Raw genomic sequence first — 18733 nt, 5'->3', positions numbered from 1 at the left:
TTGGTTTCTCTGCTGCTTTTGCGACGCGTTGCTCTCTCGTGCAAAGTGTCCTAATTGGACGTTGCGTGTCCTGGTAGGCCTTATCGTATTGGGTCTGAAAACTACTCAAATGGGCGAGACAAGACTGGTGTGCAAACTTGGCATCATCCACCTCTCTGTCCCTCGCTGCTAACTGTTCTCTGCAATCTTTATTCTCTTTCTCAAACTCGCTCACATCTCCCTCACTATTTCTGACTCTCTTCTCAATCTCTCTCCGGAGCGTCCTAACGACCTCTGCTGTGCCTCGCAATTGTGCCAAGCAGGACACAATTGCCATCGGCTTGCGAGCTTTCCCCAAGCTCTTCTTGTGGATCTCTGTCAGGTTATCCCACCAAGTATGTCCTATACTCCCGGGACCTGTTTCGTCATTCACGCAGGCTTCGATCCAAGGGGCCATCCTTTCCCTTTCAGGTACTTTCTGATTTCCTCTTCCCATACGGGACACTGTCCTACTCTACTGGTCGCTGCGACCTCGAATTCCTGGGGGTTCATGATGCGTTCCATTGCCTTCATTGCCATTTTCTCTATCTGGGTTCTGTACTGAATTTGGAACAGGGGGTGAAAGAGTGGTGATGTAAACACGGGTACGGCTTCCGCTATTTTCCGGCCGACAAAATTCCCTACAGTTTTCCGCAACAAGATGTCTCAGGTTTACCTTAAATCCTTGTTAGTACGCACGCATTAACCCACTTCCGAATCTCGGAGGTTTGGTCAGTATTGTTCTCACACTTGTGGCTTTGCTGTTTCCAATTGGATTCTAATTCAAATTTGGGTTCTCTCGGAGTGAGTCGGCCACTTCTAAGCCGAGTCCCACCGGAGTCGCGAATAAATGTTGCTAATTGTGTTTCTCTTTATTTGGCTCTGAAGATGGCGGCCAATATGGTCGCCTCTCTTAATTCTAATTACGTTTCGCGCTAGAGTCTCCAGGTATCTCTCGATACCGCCACAAGTTTCAAAACCGAATACTGATCAATGACTCGATACACCAGTTAGTAAGTTCAAACTCGATGCTCATTTATTTACACACACAGTCTAATATGCTCATGCACAAAACTCGACAGTCTAGACTATCACTACTGCTAAAGCCTATACTTAGCTTCAGACGCCCACTCAGTCAGAGGAACGATGGCCGTTGTTCGGTTCTGCAACTGCTGGGGTTGAACTGAAATGGAATAACAGCTAGGAGCATCTGTCTGGTAGCGTGCATTGACCTTGGACTTACTTGTTCTGGTGCAGCTGTTGGGCAGGTCTCTCCTCAGTGAGAGCCGGAGCCAAGATAACGATTCTCTCTTGGGGGATCCCTCTCATACCCAAAGGGGCTTTGCGCTCTTTTAGGCGGGCCATGAACTTGGTCCCAATTAATTGGGCCGTTTCTCAATCGTTCCTATTGATTTCTTCCAATAAAGGGGCGGGTGCCCTGATGGCTGGGCGTGTCCTAGGTGGCCGTTGGCCTGCGTTATTCTCCTCTCCTCTGGCGCCGGGGTGTTTGCCTTGGTATTGTTCACTTAAATGTTACTCTTTTGTCCCCGGGGGTGGCTCATTAGTATTGTGATGGTTTTGAAATGTCGGCCTTGACAGGAAGCTGCGGCCCCAATCAACAGACAAACCCTGCACCTGCTTTCTTTCTCAGTATTGTCCATTTTCCCTGCATTCTTTGCAGTGTCCATTGTGTAATCGGGACGTGGCCATCCCAGATGGCTACAACCTGCATATTGAAGTCCCACATGACCATTGTAATATTGCCTTTTTTACATGCCTTTTCTATCTCTTGATTTATTTTCTACCCCACATACTGACTACTGCTAGGGGGCCACTACATAACTCCCATCAGGGTCTTTTACCTTTGCGATTCCTCAACTCTACCCACAGAGATTCTATGCCTTCTGATCCTATATCGCTCCTTGCTATCGATTTAACTTCATTCCTTACTAACAATGCGACCCGCCCCCTTTTCCATCTGCATATCCTTTCGATAGGACAAATATCCTTGTCTGTTCAGATCCCATGTTTAGATCCCAGCCCTGATCCCCTTGCAGCCACGTCTCTGTGATGCCCACACCATCGTACCGGCCAATTTCAATGTGTGCAAGAAGCTCATTTACCATGTTCCATATACTGCGCGCATTTAGGTACAACACCCTCAGTCCTGCTTTGACCACCTCCCTTCTCACACTTGTCACCTTTTTGCTCTGCCTGAGGGTGATGTTGTTCTATTATTTTTGTTCTCCATTTCCCCTTCAGATATGACACCTTGTAACCTAACACTCTGTTTCTCACCCCCTGCCATACTCGTTTAAATCCTCTAGTTTTAGCATCAACTACTTCCTGTGGTAATGAATTCCACAGGCTCACCACTCTTTGTGTGCAGAAATGTATCCTTATCTCTGTCTGAAATGGTTTACCCTGAATCCTCAGACTGTGACCCCTGGTTCTGGACACACCCATCATTAGTAACATCTTCCCTGCACCTACCCTGTACTGTTCTGTTAGATTTTTATAAGTCTCTATGAGATCCTCCCTCATTCTTCTGAAGTCCGGCGAGAACAATCCCAACCTGGTCAATATCTCCTCATATGACAGTCCCACCATCCCTGGAATCAGTCTGGTAAACCTTCGCTGCACTCCCTCGAGACCAAGAACATCCTTCCTCAGAGAAGGAGACCAAAAACTTCACACAATACTCCAAGTGTGGCGTCACCAAGGCCCTGTACAATTGCAGCAACACATCCCTGCTTCTGTACTAACCCTAACCCCATCCCTAACCCTAAAGATGCTGCTGCTTTTCAATTGCTGCACTAACACATTTATTTATTTGGTGACTCTGTCCAAGTTCAGGTAGTAGGTCAACAAAGCGATGAAATATCTATCCCATCACATCAATTATTCAATTCACAAAGAAACATAACAGTAGCCCATTGGCGGACTCCATGGTTCCTGGACTGCAACACTCATCCTCAAACCCATCAGGGAGTTCCTCCTTGTGATCCGCAGCCGCCTCAGGGAATCTTGGAGCACTGCTATTGTGAATGGAAATCCACCTCTGCCAATCAAACATCCGGCCTGGGTTCTCTGAGCCCCTGATTCTCCGGCCTGCTGAGTGGGTCCGCCATGTCACGTGGTGCCGGCGACGCTTGCGCGGACCCGCGGCCGGAAGTGCAGGGCCCCGCAGCGGCAGCAGGAATTGCGTGGAACACTCCGGGGCCCTGCTAGCCCCCTTAAAGTCGGAGAATCATTCCGGACTTTTTGGGGAAAAGTGCTGAGTGATTCGCCCCCAGTTTCTGGTGGGCATCTCTCTGAGGCAGTCTGTCGACCAATGCAAAGTGCTGAACTGTGGAATTACGAATTTGTGTGTTGTCACGTGCACCGTGGGACAGTGAAAAGTATTGTTCTGTGTCCCGTTCAGACACATCATTCCACACATATAAAAATACATTAGACTTACAGAAATCCACAATGAAAATACATCGGCACAGGCATCGGGTGAAGCATACAAGCCGGGAGTCTCCCTATTGGGGACTAAGACCTCACAACGGCGGGAAAACTGGCGCCAACCAGTCAGGCGTCTACAGACCACGGAGGGGTTGGCGCCCCTCCAGCTGGTGACAAAGGGCCGGCTTGATTTCGTGCATGCGCAGATTGGCTGGCGTATTTTGGCGCATGCGCGGGAGGTTCTCTTCTCCTAGCCGGCCATGGCGCAGCACTACAGAAAGGAGTGCCCCCACAGAACAAGCCCGCCCACAGATTGGTGGGCCCCGATCGCAGGCCAGGCCACCGTGGGTCGGATACCCCCCCCCCCCCCACTCCGGCGAGGACCACCCATGCATACTCACCTGCCAGGTCCTGCCGCTGCGTGCGTTGAGTGATTCACGCCGGCGGGACTGGACATAAATAGACGGCCGCTCGGCCCACCGGATTCCGGAGAATCGCCGGAGGGGGGCGGGGGGTGGGGGGCTGCCAATGGCGCCCGATTGGCGTGGTGGGAATCCCGTCCCCGCCCGAAATACATCATGGGAGAATACGCAAGCTGGCTCCGGGGCGGCGGCGTGGGATTCGCGGCAACGCCCCCCCCCCCCCCCCCCGGGGATACTCTGACTCGGCTTGAGATCGGAATATCCCGCCCACGGAGTGCAGTACTACTCAGTGTGCAGATTTGTGAAGAGGTCAGATCTGTCCATAGAGTCATGTATTATATCTCACCTTCTCTTCTTTAATACATGTTAATTATTCTGTTCAAAGCTGATTCTTGAGAATCTGTTCAGTAACTTCCATCCATGTGCTGAAACAGAAAGAAACATTTTGCATCTATTAAGATGGTTTGCACCCTAGCATCTGACGTGCCAATAACAACATCAGCTGGGATGGTAACACAAGTATGGAGAATGGAATAAACAGCTGAAGGTTCCGTGCAAGTACCCTCACTATTTATGGACCATTGTGCTCCACAATTAAACTCACCACAAAGCTTTTTATATTTTAAATACCTTTTCAAATTGTGGGGGGGGGGGAAATCTGAAGTGACGTCTCAGTAAAGATGTGACCTGATTGGCTGGTAGGAAACCTATTAAATTTAAAAATGAATATCATTGGAAAACTAATTAAATCTGCAGGTAGAGGAGTAACTAAACCTGAGGGCAGAGATTAGGATTTAGCATCTAAAATGTGCAGTAATAATCTAGCACCAGGGCCGTATAGTTAATTGTAACTTAATCGAACAATAATTTAAGTATTTATTTTAAATTAATTAACTAGTGCTTAAAAGTCAATCAGTGGGGTGCAGTGCTGTAACTGTGAAGTGTTGGAGATCTGTGATGCTAAAAAGCAGGACCTCTGTGGTTGTAATCTCAAGATTGCCCCCTGTGCCACGTGCCAGTGAGGCTAGAAAGAGGAGGATAGTGCAACTAAACACGTGGCTAAACTGGTGGTGTAGGAGGGGGTGTTTCAGGTTTCTGGACCATTGGGATCTATTCCGGGGCATATCTGTACAAGAAGGACGGGTTGCATTAAATGGAGAGGCACCAATATTAAGACAGTCGTGAGAAAGGATATTAGCTCTGACAATGTGGAATCTGTATGGGTAGAGTTGAGAAATACCAAGGGGCAAAACACATTAGTGGGTGTCACATATAGACCCCCAAACTGCAGTGGTGAGGTTGGGAATGGCATTAAACACAAAGTTAGAGATGTATGTAATAAGGGAATATTGGTGATCATGGGTGATTTTAATCTGCATACAGATTGGGCAAATCAAATTAGCCACAATGCCGTAGAGGAGGAATTCCTGGAGTGTATACGGGATGGTTTTGTTGACCAATATGTAGAGGAACCAACTAGAGAGTAGGCCATCTTAAACTAGGTACTGTGTAATGAGAAGGGGATCATTGCCAATCTGGCTGTACGAGATCCCTTGGGGATGAGCGACCATAAATTGATAGAATTTTGTAACAAAATGGAGAGTGAAGTAGTTGATTCGGAGACTAGGTGCTGAATCTTAATAAAGGGAACAATGAAGATATGAGGCGTGAGTTGGCCTTGATAGATTGGGGAGAGTTATTTCAAGGGATGACAGTAGATAGACAATGACAAACATTCAAGGATCGCATGGAAGAACTACAGCAACTCTTCATTCCTATCTGGCACAAAAGCAACGGGGGTAAGACGGCCAATCCATGGGTTACAAAGGAGATTAGAAATAGTATCCGATCCAAGGAAGAAACATACAGATTGGCCAATAAAAATAATATGTCTGAGGATTGGGAGCAGTTTTGAATTCAGCAAAGAAGGACGGAGGGATTGAATAAGAAGGGGAAAGTACAGTGTGAATGGAAGCTTGCAGGGAACATAAAGACTGACACTAAGAGTTTCTACAGATATGTGACGAGAAAGAGATTGGTAAAGACAAATGTAGGCCCCCTACAGACAGAAACAGGGAAATGCATAATAAGGGACAAAGAAATGGCTGAGCAATTAAATACATACTTTGGTTCTGTCTTCACAAAAGATGACACAAATCAGATACCAGAAATGCTGGAGAATGAAGGGTTTAGTGAGAGGGAAGAACTGAGGGAGATCAACATTAGTAGAGAAATGGTGCTGGGAAATTGATGGGATTGAAGGCGCCTGAAAATCTGCATCCCAGCGTGCTGAAGGAGGTGGCTCTGGAAATAGTGGACGAAATGGTGGTCATCTTCCTTGATTCTATAGACTCTGCAACTGTCCCTGAAGATTGGAGGGTAGCTCACGTCACTCCGATATTCAAAAGCGAGGTAGAGAGAAAGCAGGGAATTATAGACCAGTAAGCCTAACATCGGTGGTGGGAAAATGCTTGAATCTATTATCAAGGACTTTATAGCAGAACATTTAGAAAGCAGTGGCAGGATCACTCAGAGTCGGCATGGATTTAGAAAGGGAAAATCATGCTTGACAAATCTGTTGAAATTCTTTGAAGATGTAACCAGCACAGTTGGCAAGGGGGAGCCAGTCGATGTGGTATCTTTGGACATTCAAAAGGCGTTTGACAAAGTCCCGCAAAAGAGATTATTGTGCACGATTAAAGCACATGGGATTGGGGGAAATGTATTGAGGTGGATAGAAAACTGGTTGGCAGAGAGGAAGCAAAGAGTAGGGATTGATGGATCATTTTCAAATTGGCAGGCAGTAACCAGTGGGGTACCACAGGGATCGGTGCTGGGACCCCAACTATTCACAATATATCTCAATTATTTGGATGAGAGAACAAAATGGATCATCTCAAAGTTTGCAGATGATACCAAGTTAGGCATGAGGCTGAATTGTGACAAGGATGCAGGGATCCTACATCAAGATCTGGACAGGTTGGGCGAGTGGGCAAATCAATGGCAGATGCAGTATAATTTAGATAAGTGTGAAGTTATTCACTTTGGAAGTAAAAACAGGAAGGCAGATTACTACCTGAAATGTTGTAAATTGGGAGAGGGGAGTGTGCAGCGGGACCTGGATGTCCTTGTGCACCAGTCGCTGAAGGGAAGCATGCAGGTGCAGCAAGCGGTAAAGAAGGCTAACGGTATGTTGGCCTTCATTGTGAGAGGTTTTGAGTATAGAAGCAGGGATGTGTTGCTGCAATTATACAGGGCTTTGGTGAGGCCACACCTAGAATATTGTGTGCAGTTTTGGTCGCCTTCTCTGAGGAAGGATGTTCTTGCTCTCGAGGGAGTGCAGCGAAGGTTTCCCAGACTAATTACAGGAATGGCAGGACTGTCATATGAGGAGAGTTTGACGAGGTTGGGACTGTTCTCGCAGGAGTTCAGAAGAATGAGGGGGCATCTCACAGAAACCTATAAAATTCTAACAGGACTAGACAGGGTACTTGTACCGAAGATATTACCAATGATGGGTGTGTACGAAACCAGGGGTCACAGTCTGAGGATTCAGGATAAACCAATTCGGACAGATATAAGGAGACATTTTTCACCCAAAGAGTGGTGAGCCTATGGAATTCATTACCACAAGAAGTAGTTGATGCTAATACTATAGAATTTAAACGAGTGTGGCAGGGGGTGAGAAACAGAGCGTTGGCTTACAAGGTGTCATAACTGAAGCGGAATTGGAGAACAAAAATAATAGAACAGCATGACCTTCAGGCTGAGCAAAAAAGATGACAAGTATGAGACGGGAGGTGGTCAATGCAGAGTTGAGGATGTTGTACCTAAACGCGCGCAGTATATGGAACAAGGTAAATGAGCTTGTTGTGCATATTGAAATTGGACGGTACAATGTTGTGGGCATCACAGACACGTGGCGGCAAGGGGATCAGGGCTGGGATCTAAATAGACAAGGATATGTGTCCAATCGAAAGGACAGGCGGATGCGCAAAGCGGGCACGGTTGCATTGTTAGTAAGGAATGAAGTTAAGTCGATAGCAAGGAGCGATATAGGATCAGAAGGCCCAGAATCTCTGTGGGTATATTTGAGGAATCGCAAAGGTAAAAAGACTCTGATGGGAGTTATGTACAGGCCCCCTAGCAGTAGTCAGGATGTGGGGCGGAAAATAAATCAGGAGATAGAAAAGGAATGAAATAAAGGCAATATTACAATAATCATGGGGGATCAATATGCAGGTGGACTGGGAAAATTATGTTGGTAGTGGATCCCAAGAAAAGGAATTTGTGGAAGTTTAAGAGGTGTTTAATTTGAGCAGCTTGTTGTAGAGCCCACTAGGGAACAGGCAATTCTGGATTGGGGCTTAATATTTATGCTTAAACAGCTATCTTTTACCTATACTAGTTGTATTAGAGATACCTGACTTCTACTGTCAGCTCTTTGATAAATCGAAAGATTAAGTGAGATATATCAGAATAAGATAAAATACATAATTAATGCGATAGGATAGATAAAAGCGCAAAGTACAACTCATTCATATTGTCATTGCACTTTTAAACAATAGAATAGACACTTAGCATTGCAACAGGCATTTCAAAATAATTATTATAATTAATAAATTAATCAAATTTGATCCTTCTGATTCAGTATTAATAAATGATACAATATGTTAATAATACAGTCAAATAGTCGATTGATCAGTAACATTTCAACAATAACATTTCAGCTCTAATTCATCAATTGGGGGTACAGTTGGGTTAGTTTGAATCATTCTTATAGTTAGTCCCCTGCGTTTAGCGAATACTTCTTTGATGCACATAGCACATTTGTATGCTGTGTAAATGATGAATACAGCTACACAGGAGAATAGGATTATTCTTATTGTGGACATTCCAGTGTGTCCAAGCCACTCGCAACTTTTATCCCAGAGAGAGATAAATGGATCAGAGAGAGATCAAGTTTTTTGATTTATTTTTGGATATGTAATGCCAAATCTATAACTTCTTTAGAGTGATCGGGAATGAGAGTGCAACATTCTGCACCAATCAGGGCGCAGGTGCCACCTTTTTCAGCTAGCACATAGTCAAGTGCCATTCGATTTTGTAATACTATGGTTAACATTTTACAGATCTTAACATTGATATACTGATTGAAAATTGATATCATGATTACATAATTCAACAATAAACAATTAATAATAACTTCATGTATACAAATAAAATGATTATACAATAAAAAGTTGAACATATGATTTAGTAATAAATAGTAAAATGATTATCAAAATTGAACAATAAAACTTTGTATTGCATGTGAATTGTCAAGGCTTTGACATCTTCTGGATTATCCCCAAAAGCTTTTGAAAGGGTTAATTTTCTTGCAGAGACAAAAAGGGGCGTGGAGCTTGGAATGATGCCATTCACATCTCTAAACGTTTTTATATTTGAAAATATTTGTCACTCAAATGGACTGGGAGTAAAAGTTGGATTGCTGCCAAATTCCCGTTATCAAATGTCTTTGAACGATCTGTTCTTTTGGAATATAGATTTGTTTTTAACCAGAGTTTTAAAAAAAATAAATCAGCTTCCACATTGTTTGAAGTTTTAATTGCCAGGCTAATTTTAAACATTTATTTTAAAATATCAAACACAATAACTTTTTGAATATATAACTGAACCAATTTTGCGCTGTATCTTGGTTGTCTGTAGATCAATTCGTTGATTCTGTTAAAGGAAACACAGCTAACAAGATATGTTAATCTCTTTAAATTAATAAAGCAACGTTCAGAATAATGACAGTTTTCTTAAGTTGACAGTTCTTGGAAACTTTTTAGCGATACGTTGAGGTTTCTTTAGCTGCTTTGATGGCAGCTGTTCTGTTCTGAGTAAGTTCCCTTTTTCCTTTGGAAATTATCTGTCCCAAGGAAACACCTTCTTTCTGGGCAATTTGTGCTTTGTGAAAGCTAGCTTTGTGACTGTTAGTACTGAGGTGGTTCAAGACCACCCGTAAGTCTTTGTCATGATCAACTTTATTGATGGAGGTTATCAGAACATCATCTTCATACTGGATAATGGTGGAAGGCCGAACAGGCAGTTTCTTGAGATTATACTGTAGAGCCATGTGGAAAACAGTTGGGTTATTATGATACTGTTGCTGATTAACTCTAAAAGCAAACCATGGTTGTAGTTGCTTAGCCAGTGGTACTGACCAGACGCCATATTGGATGTGGCTTGTTGGTAAGCGTTACATGGTTGATCACGAAGTGGAAATGTATTGTAGTGAACATTGTCTACTTCATTATCATCTCTCGAATCCATCCGTATTTATGATAGTATTTTGCCATCCAGTGTCCCACTCTACCACAGAAAAGACATTGTGGTATTTTCTTACGTGATTTTAATGGAGCAAGGGTACATGTTTGCCCTGGTGCTGGTGGTGAAATTGTAGTTACTGCTGATATTCCTGCAGGTGCTGCAGCAGCCTCCGCTGGAGCAGCAGGCAACATGGGCTGGATTTGAGCAATAGGCTGCATTTGAGCAGCTGCAGTGTTAAAAGTTGCCTGATTGTGCAGACCACGATCTATCTGAATGCATCGGTCAACTATGTCTCGGTATGTGCCAGCTGTGGCCCAAGCTGGTAAAACCAAATTCAAGACAGCAGAAACTTCAGGTTTAACACCGGCGATAAAAGCCGTTTTTAATGGACTTAAAGTGCTTGCATCCCATGTGTCATTTTCCTGGTCGAGTGTCACCCCTGAATATTCCATCCAAGTATGTAAAAATCTTTCCTCAAAATCCTGAATATCTTCATTATTTTTTTGAATTCAAGATGTGATCTTAGACCAATTGGTCCTCGGGTGGCGAAATTTTAATAGCCCATTCATGACTGATAGCCAACCAGCTTCTAAATTTTGCAAATTGTCTCCAAGGGCAACTTCTACTTCATTTCTAAGGGTTGAAATTACACGAGTACCTAGCATGATAGTCAGAATTTGTACTCCATCAAATGGGTGGAGACTGTAAATGGCTTGTAATCTGTGAATTCCATCCCATGTGGTCATACCACCTTTTTAGGGTGTGGAAGATCTTTGGACCATTCGTCAATTTTTGAAGGATCTGTTGGTTCATGAACCCATTGGTGGTCAAATATGTTTCTCGTGATAGTTTCACCATTTTCTTCTATTTTTATTGCTTCCAACTCTAACCCGCTTGCGTTTTAAAGGGGCTAGTCAAATTCATTTAGTATTTTGCATTGTAGGGACACTATCTTCGTATGATTCATCTAACAAAGGAACAGGTTTATTATTGACACTTGATCTCGGCTGTGCAATTTATGATAGAATTTTGCCATCCAGTGTCCTACTCTACCACAGAAACGACATTGTGGTATTTTCTTACTTGATTTTAATGGAGCAAGGGTACGTGTTTGCCCTTGTGCTGGTGGTGAAATTGTAGTTACTGCTGATATTCCTGCAGGTGCTGCAGCAGCCGCCGCTGGAGCAGCAGGTAATATGCTGCTAGGTGGGGTGCTTGTGCCGCTTTCTGAGTTTGTACTGTTTGTTCAAATTTCTGCACAGAAAGATTGCAGTGTTCAGTGCCGTTGTTTATAGCTCTTTCTAAAACACATCTTTCTTAGATTAACTTGCAATTTTCAAGTTCAATTCGCTCAGTTGTTAATTGCAACTGTTGGTATTCTGACTCCACTTTGAAAACTTGAATTTCGAATTCTGCTATTTGAAAAGATAACTGCTGGAGTTCAGAGGTTCTATTTTGCAAATCTGTTTTGATTTCATCACTCAAGTTTGGATTTTGCATCTCGCAATTCTGTTTTAAATTCTTCATAATGCTCAAGTTTGGATTTTGCATCTTGCAATTCTTCAACAACTGCAATTAGTTGGTCTTTAGTGGACCTATACTCATCATCACTTCGCTCAGTATTTAATTGCAACGGTTGGTATTTTGACTCCACTTCAAAAACTTGATTTTGTAATTCTGAATCCACTTTAAAAACTTGAATTTGGAATTCTGCTATTTGAAAAGATAACTGCTGGAGTTCAGAGCGTTTATTTTGCAAATCTGTTTTAATTTCATCATAATGCTCAAGTTTGGATTTTGCATCTCGCAATTCTCCAACAACTCCAATTAGTTGGTCTTCAGTGGACCTATACTCATTATCACTTTTATTTTTAATAATGATCTCTTGCTGACTGCGTATCTATCCCGTAATTACCAGGGACCATTTGACACGTTCTGCGCGGTGTAATCGTGTGCATTTTCCCCATGCTCTCTTGATATTATCGATGGAAAACTGTCCTCTGGGGATATCATACTTTGATTCAATTTTTTGGGAGGTTTCACATAGGTCAAATTGTCTACGAATGAAAGATCTACAATCCCCCAACATATCTTCAACAGAAACATCTGGTATTCCAGCACCCCCCTTGGATGTAGTGGGGAGTAATGTTCTGCTTGCTAAAGGCTCTGAACCTCCACTTTGATTTGGATCAGCCATACATTTTCCTTGATTGTTGACTGCCGTCACTATTTTTTCAGTCCCGTTTTATTTTAGTTATTGCAGTGACTAATCTTCCAGCCACGTCCATGTTAGTCTCAATGACTGGCACCTGATTGATTTAACACAGTCTATAAAAATGTTCTTTTCAGGGATCGAAGCACTGATTGATGAGGCTTTAAGACTTTTAATGGGTGAAAAATATATTTCTCACCCTCGTCGAGTCGTGGGTTCCGGCTGTCCTCCGGGCCTCCTCTGATTATCTCCGAAGCTTCCCGAAGGTTCCGGGCCTCCTCCGATTATCTCCGAAGCTTCCTGAAGGTTCCGGGCCTCCTCTGATTATCTTCGAAGCTTTCTGTTGTCGTCTGGGCCTCCTTCAAACGTCGTTCTCAGTAGTCCCCCTTCTGCCGACTACGCCAAGTTGTAAGATTCCTATTATTGGACTACACCAAGTTGAAGGAATTTATAGTATTCCTTCTATTATTCGGTTACCAGCAGCACTTTGCGATTACTGGGACTCAGTAGAAATTTGCAGTTAGAACTTCTCAGGTGCCAATATGAATTGTTTTATTAGTCTTCTATTGATTACAATTTGAAAGTCATTTAAAAGGCAATTCGTAGACAATTTCAAGCTTTCAGAGAATCAAAGACATGATCTTCTTGCTTAGGCAGACAGCTCGACAATAACTTTTAAAAGGTCAAAGTCTGGAATTGAAACATGAAAAAGAGAGAGATCTAAACTACAACTAAACGTCAAAACCTCAAAAACACTCCCCAAAATGGCGGGGGAATCTTTTTCAGTTATACGCTTTCATTTCTGTCTTAAGTCATGTAATCACAATACAATATAATCCTAATTGGTTTGGGTTAGACTCAAACACATTTGATTTGTCGGCAAGCCGTCCATCTTCAATGTGCAACATTAGCTTTAAATTGTTTCATGTCTGCATGTTATGGAACGCGATATTCTGCTTAATCTTTACCAACAAAAACTGGTCTTCTGCTGACTTAGCTGTTATCTGCATTGTGAACAATTATGCCTTCATGTTGCTATGGTGCCTGCTTCGTCCTTGATGTGATTACTGGTACAGCTCATTTCTTAATGTCAAATTGTATTTGAAAGTATCTTCGTGAAAATGTTGTCTTTATCTCCAATTAGTTGATGCATGTGTCAGGCCTTTGTGTGCCTCTGTTGAAGCTATTTGTTTTGTCATGACCTGTGGTTATGGGTGCGGAAATTCTCATTTTAAATGGGTATTTAAAACTGGGGCTTATTATTTATGCTTAAACAGCTATCTTTTACCTATACTAGTTGTATGAAAAATACCTGGCTTCTACATGCGTGCAGTATACGGAACAAGGTAAATGAGCTTGTTGCGCATATTGAAATTGGCCAGTACGATGTTGTGGGCATCACAGAGACGTGGCTGCAAGGGGATCAGGTCTGGGATCTAAATATACCAGCATATGAGCCCTATTGAAAGGAGAGGCGGATGGGCAAAGGGGGCGGGGTTGCATTGTTAGCAAGGAATTAAGTTAAATCGATAGCAAGGAGTGATACATGATCAGAAGGCATAGAATCTCTGTGGGTAGAGTTGAGGATTCGCAAAGTTAAAAATGACCCTGATGGGAGTTATGTACAGGCCCCCTAGCAGTAGTCAGAAGGTGGGGCAGGAAACAAACCAGAAGATAGAAAAAGCATGTATAAAAGGCAATATCACAATAATCATGGGAGTCTTGAATATGCAGGTGGACTGGGAAAATCAGGTTGGTAGCGGATGCCAAGAAAAGGAATTTGTGGAATGTGTAAGAGATGTTTTTTTGGAGCAGCTTGTGGCAGAGCCCACTAGGCAACAGGCAATTCTGGATTTGGTATTGTGTAATGAGGCAGTCTTGATTAGGGAACTTCAGGTGAAGGAACCCTTAGGGAGCAGTGACCACAATATGACAGAATTTACCCTGCAGTTTGAGAGGGAGAAGCTGCAATGAGATGTAACGGTATTACAATTAAATAGGGGTAACTACAAAGATATGAGGGAGGAGCTGGCCAGAGTTGATTGGAGAAGGAGCCTAGCAGGGAAGACAGTGCAACAGCAGTGGCAGGAGTTTTGGGGGTTATTCGGGAGCACAACTTAACTTCAGCCCAAGGAGGAGGAAACATGCTGAGGAGAGGACAAGGCATCCAAGGATGACGAGGGATGTCAAGGACAGCATCAAAGCGAAAGAAAAATCATATAAAGTGGCGAGGATTAGTGGGAATCCAGAGGATTGGGAAGCTCTTAAAAGTGAGCAGAGGACAACTAGAAAAGCAATAAGGGGAGAGAAGATGCAATTTGAGTGCAAGCTAGGAATATAAAAGAATTAAGGAAGAGGTTTTTTTCAACATATAAAACTTGAGAGAGGCAAAAATAGACATTGGACCAGTGGAAAACGTGGCTGCCGAAGTAATAATAGGAAACAAAGAAATAGCAGACGAACTGAATAGTAACTTGTCATCAGTCTTCACGGAGGAAGACACCAGTGGGATGCCAGAGCACCTGGAGAACCAGGGGGCAGAGGTGAGTGCAGTGACCATTACTAAGGAGAAGGTTCAGGGGAAACTGAAAGGTCTGAAGGTGGATAAGTCAGCTGGACAGATGGACTACACCCCAGGGTTCTAAAAGAGATAGCTGAGGAGGTTGTGGAAGCATTATTGATGATCTTTCAGGAACCACTGGAGCAGGAAGGGTCCCAGTGGACTGGGAAGTGGCTAATGTTACACCCCTGTTTAAGAAAGGAGGGAGGGAGGCAGAAAACGGGAAATTATAGGCCGGTTAGCCTGACTTCGGTCATTGGTTAAATTTTAATGTCCATTATTAACGATGAGAAATGCATGATAAAATAGGACTGAGTCAGCACGGTTTTGTCAAAGGGAGGTCATGTCTGACGAATCAGTTAGAGTTCTTTGAGGAGTTAACAAGGAAGTTAGACAAAGGAAAACCAGTGGACGTGATTTATTTAGATTTCCAGAATGCCTTTGACAAGAAACTGCATAGGAGACTGTTAAGTACGTTAAGGGCCCATGGTGTTAAGGGTAATATCCTGGCATGGATAGAGGATTGGCTGACTGGCAGAACGCTGAGAGTGGGGATAAAGGGGTCTTTTTCAGGATGGCAACCGGTGTCTAGTGGTGTGCCTCAGGGGTCTGAGCTGGGACCACAGCTTTTCACAAAATACATTAATGATCTGGAAGAAGGAACTGAAGGCACTTTTGTTCAGTTAGCAGATGATACAAAGATCTGTAGAAGGACACGTAGTATTGAGGAAGCAAGGGGGCTGCAGAAGGACTTGGACAGGCTAGGAGAGTGGGCAATGAAATGGCAAATGAAATGCAATGTGGAAAGGTGTGAGGTTATGCACTTTGGAAGGAGGAATTCAGGCATAGACTGTTTTCGAAATGGGAAGTTGGTTAGGAAATCAGAAGCACAAAGGGACTTCGGAGTCCTTGTTCACGATTCTCTTAAGGTTAACGTGCAGGTTCAGTCGGCAGTTAGGAAGGCAAATGCAATGTTAGCATTCATGCCAAGGGGGCTAGAACACAAGACCAGGGATGTACATCTGAGGCTGTATACGGCTCTGGTCAGACCCCCCTTGGAGTAGTGTGAGCAGGTTCGGGCCCCGTATCAAAGGAATGATGTGCTGGCCTTGGAAAGGGTCCGGGTAGGTTCATAAGAATGATCCCTGGAATGAAGAACTTGTCGTATGAGGAACGGTTGAGGACTCTGGGTCTGTATTCATTGGGGTTTAGAAGGATGAGGGGAGATCTTATTGAAACTTACAGGATACTGCGTGACCTGGATAGAGTGGACGTGGAGAGGATGTTTCCACTTGTAGGAAAAACTACAACCAGAGGACACCATGTTAGGCTAAAGGGACTATCCTTTAAAACAGAGATGAGGAGGAATTTATTCAGCCAGAGGGTGGTGAATCTGTGGAACTCTTTGCCGCAGAAGGATGTGGAGACCAAATCACAGTGTCTTTAAGACAGAGATAGATAGGTTCTTGATTAATGAGGGGATCAGGGGTTATGGGGAGAAGGCAGAAGAATGGGGATGAGAAAAATAAGAATGGGGATGATAAAAATATCAGGCATGATAGAATGGTGGAGCAGACTCGATGGACCGAGTGGCCTAATTCTGCCCCTATGCCTTATGGTCTTTTGGCAAATTCAATCAATGGCATTCTCGCCAGAACCTTCGGATTATAGTGCACACTCACGTGTCTTGTTTCCTGTCTCCTGGAACGCCAATGTCCTCACGTGGAGGGGTGGCTCCAGTTTGTATTGAATCCCTGCAGTTCTCAAAGAGGCTATTCTGCCCACCGATGCCACACTGACCCTTTGAAAGATCACCGTACCTAAGCCCATGCCTCTGCCCTGTCCTGGAAAACCTGCCGTCCCACCTGACCTGCACATCTTCGACACTAAGGGACAATTTATCGCGGCCAGTCCAACTGAACTGCATATCTTTGGGCTGTATAGGGCGGCACCTGACACAGTGGTTAGCACTGCAACATCGCTCCGCTGAGGACCCGCGTCCAAATCCCGGCCCTGCGTCACTGTCTGTTTGGAGTTTGCACATTCTCCCGGTGTCTGCGTGGGTCTCACCACCACAACCCAAAGATGTGGACGGGAGGTGGATTGGTCACGCTAAATTCCCCCTTAATTGGAAAAATAAAATTTCGGTACTCTGAATCTTTGGACTGGTAGGAGTAAAGCTGAGCACCCGCTGGAACCCCACGCAGACACGGGGAGAACATGACATTCCAGACAGACCTGAGGCCGGAATTGAACCCGTGTGTGTGGCATTGTGAGGCAGCAGTGCTAACCACTATGTCACTGTGCCACCCTGCTACATTGCCTTGTAGCTTTTGAACTGACGTACGTGACGATTGTGATGTTTAAGCGGCATCTTGACAAATACGTGAATAGGATGGGAATAGAGGGATGCGGACCCAGGAAGTGTAGAAGATTGTAGTTTAGACGGGCAGCATGACCGGTGCAGGGCCGAAGGGCCTGTTCCTGTGCTATACTTTGCTTTGTTCTTTGTTCATTGTTCTTTGATGGAGGCATCTCGCTGTTTGTCTGTTCCTCTGTTCCGAACTCCCTTTCTTTCTAAATAATATTGGAAATAAGGTGCTTCCCAGCTGTACGTCTGGCAACGTCATAACTTTGTGTTTGCTGCATGAAGAACTTGCGTAGGTTCCGGGTCTTGGACATGGGGAATCTCGCTCGCTATCTCTTTCCCTGTTCCAGGGTTTCGCTGTTCCATGTTTGATGGGCAATGCGGCTGTACGAGCTGCAACTGCTCGATGAGGAGGAAGCTGCAGCAGTGGAGCGGGCAGCAGTGGAGCGGGCAGCAGCGGAGCGGGCAGCAGTGGAGCGGGCAGCAGTGGAGCGGGTAGCAGCGGAGTGGGCAGCAGCGGAGCGGGCAGCAGTGGAGCGGGCAGCAGCGGAGAGGGCAGCAGTGGAGCGGGCAGCAGCGGAGTGGGCAGCAGTGGAGTGGGCAGCAGCGGAGCGGGCAGCAGTGGAGCGGGCAGCAGTGGAGCGGGTAGCAGCGGAGTGGGCAGCAGCGGAGCGGGCAGCAGTGGAGCGGGCAGCAGCGGAGTGGGCAGCAGTGGAGTGGGCAGCAGCGGAGTGGGCAGCAGCGGAGCGGGTAGCAGCGGAGTGGGCAGCAGCGGAGCGGGCAGCAGTGGAGCGGGCAGCAGCGGAGTGGGCAGCAGTGGAGTGGGCAGCAGCGGAGCGGGCAGCAGTGGAGCGGGCAGTAGCGGAGCGGGCAGCAGTGGAGTCGGCAGCAGCTGAACGGGCAGCAGCGGAGCGGGCAGCAGATGAACGGGCAGCAGCGGAGCGGCCAGCAGCTGAACGGGCAGCAGCGGAGTGGGCAGCAGCGGAGTGGGCAGCAGTGGAGTGGGCAGCAGCGGAGCGGGCAGCAGTGGAGCGGGCAGCAGCGGAGCGGGCAGCAGTGGAGCGGGCAGCAGCTGAACGGGCAGCAGCGGAGCGGACAGCAGCTGAACGGGCAGCAGCGGAGTGGGCAGCAGCGGTGCGGGCAGCAGCTGAACGGGCAGCAGCGGAGCGGGCAGCAGCTGAACGGGCAGCAGTGGAGCTTGCAGCAGCTGAACGGGCAGCAGCTGAACGGGCAGCAGTGGAGCGGGCAGCAGCTGAACGGGCAGCAATGGAGCGTGCAGCAGCTGAACGGGCAGCAGCGGAGTGGGCAGCAGCGGAGTGGGCAGCAGCTGAACGGGCAGCAGCGGAGAGGCCAGCAGCTGAACGGGCAGCAGTGGAGCAGGCAGCAGC

The sequence above is a fragment of the Scyliorhinus torazame genome, chromosome 20, assembly GCF_047496885.1.
Source record: "Scyliorhinus torazame isolate Kashiwa2021f chromosome 20, sScyTor2.1, whole genome shotgun sequence".
NCBI lineage: Eukaryota > Metazoa > Chordata > Chondrichthyes > Carcharhiniformes > Scyliorhinidae > Scyliorhinus > Scyliorhinus torazame.
This window is presented reverse-complemented; position numbering follows the sequence as displayed.